This window comes from Spermophilus citellus, assembly GCF_964194105.1.
Source record: "Spermophilus citellus genome assembly, chromosome: 3".
NCBI classification, from domain to species: domain Eukaryota; kingdom Metazoa; phylum Chordata; class Mammalia; order Rodentia; family Sciuridae; genus Spermophilus; species Spermophilus citellus.
The window spans coordinates 13,194,109-13,202,312 of record NC_138184.1 but is presented as its reverse complement, the minus strand read 5'-3'; positions in this window follow the sequence as shown (position 1 = coordinate 13,202,312).

Here is an 8,204-nt window from a genome sequence, read left to right as displayed (position 1 = left end):
CGCCATATGTAAGGATGAAATCCTGTTATTTGGGGCAATGTGGATGGAACTGGAGGATATTGTGCAAAGTGAAGAAGGCAGATACCGAAAGACAAGTACTTCATGGTGTCTCAAGAGGAAGTTAAAAAAAGTAAAATATCACCCTGAAAAAAGGATTGAGATTACTAGATGTTGGGAAGTTGTTGGAGAGGGTGGATAAGGGAGGCTGGATTTCATCAGTGCACCATGTGGGCAGGTGTGGAAATATCATGCTGAGCCTAACATTTACAATAATTTATTATCATCAAAAAAATACAACATAGCTCCCATCAGTCAAGGGTCTGAAGATTTGCCCTGCTATAGCCCCATCAACTCCCCTCCCTGCCCAGAGCCTGGAACTTCAAAACATTAATCTATCCACCATTTTTATATTGCTAGCATTTCAAAAGTGTTGTCTACCACATAGAAATATGTGCTTGGAAAAAATGGCAGAGTAGATACCTCTGGAGACCTGTTTTGCCCATGACTATGTTAGACACTGTGGATACCATGCTGAAAAAGAAACAGAATCCAAAAAGTTGAGAATAAAACCTAATGACTAGCTAAAGCCATGGTATGTTAAAAGCTACCTCATAAAGATTGGACGTTCTGGTAGTAATACAGGAAATGAATCATGAACACACAATTAAAATGTATTCTCTGTCGGGTATGGTGGTGCATGCTTGTAATCCCAGTGACTCAGGAGGCTGAGGCAGGAGGATCAAAGATGAAGGTCAGCCTCAGCAATTTAGTGAGGCCCTAAGTACTTAGCAAGATACTATATCAAATAAAAACCAGAAATGTCCATGGATATGGCTCAGAGGGACCCATCCATACTATTAATAATATTTTTTCTGAGATTTGCTTCCACAATAAATTTATGAAAATGGCCTAATTTGATAAATATTATTTACACACATGAATAAAAATTATGGCTATTTTTAGTAAAACAAATAATTAAATAGCATGACATATGTCATTTGAGATTAAATTATTTCTAAACCTATATCTTATGGGACTAATGAGAATTTTTAAGTATTTCTCATCCTAAGATGGGAATGATTTGGGGAAAATTTGGAATTGACAAATTAAAAGGATTGAATTTCATATAGATCAGAATGTGCAATAAAAATAATGACTCAGTGGAATTGGATGCAGAAGTCAAAATCAAAGAAATGGAAAAGCAGGAATAAAGGAGAAGGAGCAAGTTCTGCTTCCAGAATGTAAGAAAGAAACCCAGATTCTGACTTTGAGTCTTTGAGCCCTGCAATCATGGGCACTTATTTGGTTTCACTAGAATTGATATTTTAAACTTTCTCTCTCAGAGTCTTCTCAGAGCACTCTTGATGTCCTTGTTCCTCAGACTGTAGATGAAGGGGTTCAGCATGGGAGTGACCACAGTGTACATCACCAAAGCAGTTGCAATGGAGCATGAGTTTTGGGTCACAGCAGAACTGAGGTACACAGCAAGGCCTGTGCCTTAAAATAAGGAGACCACAGAGAGGTGAGATGCACAGGTGGAGAAGGCTTTGTACTTGCCCTGAGCTGATGAGATTGCATGGATGGAGGACACTATCTTGCAGTAAGAGTAAAGGATACCAGCAAGGGGGCCAACAGCCAGCAAGACAGATGCAATATATATCACCACCTCATTAAGAAAGGTGTCAGAGCAGGCACGCTGAACCACCTGGTTAAGTTCACAGAAAAAGTGGGGGATTTCCAAGTCTGTGCAGAAGGACAGCCACAACATCATTAAGCTTTGTAACAATGCATGTAGGACACTCACAACCCAGGACACCACATACCAGTCATAGGCCATCACAGTCAACAGAAAAATGTCCAATCCTGCAAAGAGTATAAAAAAGTTCATCTGAGTGATGCAGCCTGCATTGGAAATGGCCTTGCTCTGTGTCTGGATGTTCACCAGCATCTTGGGAATGGTGGTGGAGGTGAAGCAGGGGTCCACAAAGGACAGGGTGGAGAGGAAAAAGTACATGGGTGTGCAGGTGGAAGTCTGAGATGGTGGCCAGGATGATGAGCAGGTTCCCCAGCACAGTGACCAGGTACATGGAGAGGAAAAACCCAAAGATGAGGGGCTGCAGTTCTGGGTCCTGTGCAAGTCCCAGAAGAAGGAATTCTACACATTGAGTATCATTTCCTGGTTCCATGTGCATGTGACTACAGAAATGAGAAAAAGAGCATAACTAATTTTCCCATAGACGGATATTTCTCACATCATTGAAAGGAAACAATACATATTTTGCTGTAAAGAAATTAATTTTAGGAATGGATGTGTAGCTCAGTGGAGGACTGCTTGTCTAACATCTATAAGGCCCAGGATTCAATCATTAGCCCCATATTAGACAAAAAAGAAATAACCAATGGAATGGAAAGTAATTAACTTCTACAGAACATGTATGTATTGTGGTCCCCTAAGGGATGCTGTGCCATCTCTGATGATGAATTCTTCTTCTCAGGATTTTACTAGGAAGTCATGTATTTCAGAATTCTACATGGAAAATTAATAGTGGCATTGAGAAGTATAAAAGGAGCACCCTTGATGTGCACTCTGGTTGTTTCTGTAACTTGGCTACAGTGAACGTGGCATCAGTAAACATGGAAGGACAGACATCTCCTACTACACCCATTTATTTCTTCCTGACTATATTCCCAATACTGTGATTGCTGCATCATGCGAAACTGCATTTTAATTTTTATGGAACCTCTGTATATTTTCAATAATGGCTTTGTGAATTTGCATTCCAAACAGCTTTGGGTAAGGAGGTTTTTTTTCATCCACATAATCACTAGCCCTGTTGTTTTTGGTCTTTTTTATAATAGCCGTTCCAAATGGAATGAGAAAATATTCTACGGCAGTCTTGATTAGCCTTTTCCTGAAAACTGGCAATTGAGCATTTTTCATATGGCTATTGGCCATTTGTATGTGTATAGTACACAGTGGAATAATACTCAGCTGTTGACAAAAGATTGAATCCTGTCATTGGGGACAACCTGGATGAACCTGGGGGACATTATGTGAACTGAAATAAGCGAGGTAGAAAAACACTAAAGATGCAGGACATCATCCATAGGCCGATTCTGTAAAAGCTGATGTCACAGAAGTGCAGCACAGCAAGCTGGTCACCAGAAGCTGAGGAGCGTGGTGGGGACAAAGGGATTTAGAGAAGCTTCTCAAGGCGAGCAAACACACAACTAGAGAAGAGGAACGACTTCTGGAGTTGTACTGCACCGTAGGGAAGGATAATTAACAATAATATTTTGCATATTTTAAAATAGAGCGGAGGATTCAGAATGTTCCACCACAGAGAAATGATAAATGTTTCAGGTGATTAATTACCCTTGTGCAATTATTACACAATTTATACATGCCTGAAAACATAAAGTTATACTAATAAAGTTGTGTAATTATATGTTGATTAAATATAAAGCAATAACTAATTATTGAGTACCAACTACATTTCAGGCTTTGTATCAGTAATCTGTGTAAGTTATCCATTATCCAAAGAGAGGGAAAGAACATAATAAAAAATGGTTAAAATCACTTAACATGCCACATCATGATGGGTACTGAGAGAAAAAAGAAAGAGTGAGATGTAGTTGTACTTTTATAGTAATGCAGGGAAAACCAGCAGGAAGAGGGGCATCCAAAGAGAGACCACAAGGAAGGCAGGGCAGAACCACAAGGCATCCTCAGTGGTGTGGTCTTCACTGGCGGACAGTCATTCCTGAGGAACATGATCGTTTTGGAAAACCAAGGCTTAAAAGAAAGCCCTTGGCCAGAGAAGGATCAAGTAGGAGAGTGATGAGAAATGGTGTCAGAGAATGTTGAGGAATGATCTGGCCTCATTGCTCTCTGAGGCTACAAGGTACAGGGAGCCCTTCATCCACACCCTGAACCTCTTACCCCCTTAAATTTCCTGCAAACACATTCTGTGAATTGCAAAGGATTCCTTCCTTACTACCACCTGAGGGTTAAGTTCCACCATCTAGCTGATGAGAGTTACCCTGCAATATATAAGTTCAGGTACCCCTTCTCTGAGCCCTCCATGAGGAACATAAAGACACACACACACACACACACACACACACACACACACACACACAACAAATAGGAACACACTTCTTCCCTGTGTTTAAAAAGGAGTGTGGAAAGCTGTGCAGTCAACACATGCAGAAAGAGAAATGGATAAGGATGGGTGAATGAGAAAAGGACTGAGAGAAGAGGGGTAGAAGGAACATGAAGAGGTGAGGGCAGAGACAGGGTGAGCTGAAGTGGACCCAGGGGAACAGGACCTTGCAAGCCCAGGTGTCTCTTCTCCAGGATGGAAAGGCTGCCTTGGTCCTGGCAGCCTTCCAAACCCAGTGACTCTCGCTGAGTGCCCAGCAAAACCCATAAACAATAAAAGTATGTTTTCTAAAGGACCAAAGTAGTGACATTGTTTTTTTAACCTAGTTTTCAAATGTTTATATTATTACATTGCAATGATACAAAATGTTGAAACTATTTTTTGAAAGTATTTTTATTTGTAGGTGGACACAATACCTATATTCTATTTACTTATTTTTTGGTGGTGCTGAGGATCCAACCCAGTGCCTCACACATGCCAGGCAAGCGATCTACCCCTGAGCCACAGATCCAGCCCTGTTGGGGTCATTTTGACACAATCTCACATGCAGGGAATATGATTTCTCCCTTTCAGTCCCCAGTACTTTCCCTCCTTCCCCTCCTCCCTCCCACTCATCGTCTTCCTCATGTCAAGGTGTCTGACAGTCCATACACATTAGAAAAAAATGACCAAAAGTCAAAATTCAACAATTGACAACAGGAGATATCCAAAGTACAGCAAATTGGGGAACTTTTCATAGGAAACAGCAGATCTGTCTTCCTGTTGCTATTCCTTTCACCTGACCTATTGAGATTTCCCTAGATTCTCAGCAGATATGGCAGGCCTCTTTCTCCCTGTTTTAATATTCTGACAGCATCATTGTTCCTGTTCACTGAGTCTATAGGTGATAATTCAATATATTTGTGTGCTGTGCAGTGATCAAATCAGGATAAGGAGCATTCAATAACTTTTATCAATGACCAGTTCGTTGATTCCATTTTTTTTGTATGTGACATCAATTTCTGGTTGATCTTGGTTTTTTTTAATTTTCTGGTAAGTATTATTTTGTTAGACACCTAATAACTGTAAAGGGTTTATTGGGTATATTGTGATGTTTTTGATACATGAATATATTTTATAGTGATCAGATCAGGGTACTAGGAATAAAATGTAAAAATAAATTGCTAGACTCTTAGAAATAAAAGATCGGGAAGTCAGATATAATGTTATGATTTATCTAAAGAAAAGTAAATTCAAATTTACTTGTGGACGATGGACATGATCTTTAGTGAAATGATGAAGAGGAGCACCTTACAACAGCTGGCCAAAGGTGACGGGGCTTCTAGAAATACACCTGTGTCAAAATGTGGAAAATCAAGAGGCACAGAGACATAATAGAGATACGAAAATAATTTGGAGATATGTAGAAAAGTTGTCTTATTAGTACAGAAGATCTTTCAATGGCATTTTTGATAAAGTGAGGATTCACAAGAAGAAATATCACATTGTTGAGTCAGATCCTTCAGAATGAAAAGCCCTGGTAGGAGCCCAATAACAAACACTCATCTATTGGAATATATTAAAATCTATAGACATTCAGACACTCCCCACAGATACATCTCCACCTAGGTGCTGTGCTCATGGAAAAGGAACAAGTGGCAACGTCAATATAAGTGAGAATTATTCTGTTTGAAATAATAAAATGCCAAAACAAAAAAGAAAGAAAAAATGGGAAGGAATACTCTCCATTTCAAAGCAAAGAGTTTTAAAAATCTGAAATAGAGAATTCAACATCCCTCCAATGCACTCACTTGACAGGTTATGAAATAATTGTAATATAAAACTCTTTAGCATACCTATTTTCACTTAAGTAAATTTATTTTTCATGTGGATAATACCAAGAGTGAAAGAAGATTCTGTGATATATCTATATTGAGAGTTTCTGATGCAGATATTTATTTACAAAAAATCCTAAATCTGGATCTTTCTCACAAATATTAAAAATCGGCTGAAATATGCTCCATTGCAATTTTTTTTAAAGTATCTCCCACCAGTGTACATCCCTCTGCTATTCACTCTGGGTTGATCCATTTCCCTTCTTTGCAAAGGTACTCAGACTTACATTTACTTTGATTTGAAACTTCATACCTCCCATCCATCTTCTAACTGAGCTTCTCTAACCATAAGTTGATGGTCAAAAATGACCCTGTGTTGCTGATTTCTGGGACACTTTTAGTATCTTATAGATCCATTAATAAATTAATTAAACTAGCAAAGGACACCACCATCTCTTGGCTGCAGGCCAGGTTAGTTGGGCTCTGAAGGAAACTCAGGTGAAAGCTCTGGCTTCCATCTCTTCAGTCCTCTCCTGCAGTGTCTGCTGGATCCTCGGGCTCACCAGGGTGGCATCTCTGATGGGCGGGTCTTCAGGCACATACATCAGTTCTTCCCTGGATTTTGAAGGTGCAGATTGAGACTGTGACCCCAGACAAGAGAACAGAAATGGGTCCAGCTTTGGTTCTCAAGGCAGATTTGAAGATCCTGAAGAATGAATTAAGTCCAAAGGGCGTGCACTCAGGGAGAGCAGGAGCAATCACAGCCAACAGCGTTCTCTATCTTCTGACTAGGCACATGTCTTTCTTTATACTGCAACTCTAAGCACATGGTTTCCCTGCAGGACTTTGGTCTATAATCAGGAAAGGAGGAGTTTGCATAGATTCCCCTGATATCAGAGTGGAGTCAGGTGCATTAGCCCATATTTCCACCAATCTACAGGCCCCATCTTCCCAAATTCCAGATCTCCTACCACCATATCCCTCCAGTGAGTTATAGTTTTCTTCCACATTTGAAAATAAGAACCTGCCCCTGTTAGTTATCTGGTGTGCTCAAAAAACCGACTCATGTGGGGACACAGTCACTGGTGTCTACAAAAATTTTCTTTATCCTTTTTTAACAGAGGAGTGAGCTGTTTTTGTATAAAATGCAAATCCATAAGACAACACCTCCTGTATTCATCACACTTTGCCAACAATTCCTGCAATGTCATGCATCTGATAAAGTCACTTGTTTCTAATGAGGGACCAAATGATGACTCTCACCTTAGGATGTGAGTATGAGTTTGAAGAGATAAGAATCCCTTCAGGCTCCATGACTTGAGCTTCCTTCTCATCTCATGCTCATTCAAAGTTGTCTCTTTTCATGTCTCTTCTCTCATATTTCACAATGAAATGTGATTTTTGTATGTACATGCAGATTTGTGTGGGTGGATGACTCAACTCTTAAGAAAATTACAGATCCACAGGCACACATGTCATATTCACACCCAGTACCATGACCAATTTTGTGGATCCACAAAGTATTTCCACATACTTTATTTATTCCTCAAAACATTGTTCTAACGTTATGCTTGTTTCCCCAGATTAACTTCAGAATACAGGGCACTAAGGCGTGTTAACTTTCTTGATATTAAATTTTTAATGGTTCCATTTTTAGTGTCAGATATTTTTAGGGCACGATGTGATGTTTCTATACTTGTATACACTGGGTAATGACCAGAGCAAGGTGAGCATATTAACCTCCTCAAGATTTATCATTTCTTTGTGGTGAACACACTCCAGATTGGTAGAAAAAAGGAAATTGAAAAAGGGCAAGGAGAGAGAAGGGAAAGGAGAGGTACTGGGGGTTAAGTTGGAGCCAATTGTATTCCATGCTTTATGATTATGTCAAAATGAATCCCCAATATGTATAATTATAAAGCACTAATTGCAAAGGATATTGGATTCCAACATTTTTGAAATATGCAGGACCTTATCATGACTGTACTGTGCAACAGAACAGCAGAACAAATTTCTTCTACCTGACTACAACTTAGTACCCTCGGGCCAACCTTCTTCTGTCCCTCCTGCTCCCTTACCCTTTCCAGCCTCTGGGAACCAACATTCTGCTCTGCGCTCCTGTGAGAGCAACTTCTGTACCTTCTACATGTGAGTGAGGTCCTGCCATACTTGTCTCTCTGTGCCTGGCTTATTGCCCAGCACACAGTGACCTCCTGTTCTCTCC